Source organism: Bombina bombina, chromosome 7, assembly GCF_027579735.1.
Source record: "Bombina bombina isolate aBomBom1 chromosome 7, aBomBom1.pri, whole genome shotgun sequence".
In the NCBI taxonomy this organism is placed as follows: Eukaryota; Metazoa; Chordata; class Amphibia; order Anura; family Bombinatoridae; genus Bombina; species Bombina bombina.
The window spans coordinates 632,748,327-632,749,304 of NC_069505.1; the positions used below are offsets into that span (position 1 = coordinate 632,748,327).

The 978-nt window shown below is 42.6% G+C and overlaps 1 non-coding gene across 1 annotated transcript; it reads right to left on the bottom strand.

Moving 5' to 3' along the window:
• Nucleotides 1-641: 641 nt before the first annotated feature.
• Nucleotides 642-728, bottom strand: TRNASTOP-UCA (transfer RNA opal suppressor (anticodon UCA)). The gene has a single exon. It is a non-coding gene; the product is annotated as a tRNA-Sec (tRNA).
• Between the last annotated feature and the right edge of the window lie 250 nt (nucleotides 729-978).

Consider the following 978-nt stretch of genomic DNA (forward strand, 5'->3'; position numbering starts at 1 on the left):
AGCTGTATACCTCACCCTTATACACATTACACACAGCTGTATACCTCACCCTTATACACATTACACACAGCTGTATACCTCACCCTTATACACATTACACACAGCTGTATATCCCACCCTTATACACATTACACACAGCTGTATACCTCACCCTTATACACATTACACACAGCTGTATACCTCACCCTTATACACATTACACACAGCTGTATACCTCACCCTTATACACATTACACACAGCTGTATACCTCACCCTTATACACATTACACACAGCTGTATACCTCACCCTTATACACATTACACACAGCTGTATACCCCACCCTTATACATGTCTTGTGTTAGAGATAAATGTAATACACCTCACTACTTTCATCCTATTTAACACTGGGACTACATATCCCAGCATGCACAGCAGATAATTAGCCTACATCACCCAGAATGCAAAGACTAAAAGATATTAACACATTTACCCCAATGTAATACTATATAATAAATTGATATTGATCTTTTTTGTGTAACATATTACTTGTAACAAGGTCTTGCTAATAAAGTATTGTTGATTTAGATGAGACTTCACTACATCTCCCAGCATGCACGTGAGGAGAATACGTATGACCTACAATAAAGTTATTGCTACGGACGCCCGGAGGGTGGAATTGAACCACTCTGTCCCTAGACAGCTACAGGTTTGAAGCCTGCACCCCAGACCACTGAGGATCATCCGGGCAATAGAATGAGCGGCCCTGAGCAGTTTATATGGAGCCCAGAAGTGAGTCTCTTTAGCTAAGGGCGACCTATGACTACTGCTGTAGTTACACCGGTAACCGGCGGAGCTCTCACACGGCCGCCTCTGATTGGTTCAGCTCGTTACTGGCTGCCGTTTACTATTTATTTACCGTAACCGGACTGAGAATGCGTATGCAAATTAGCCCAATGCATCCTGGGATTGAATACAGATCTAAAGCCTACGTCACTGT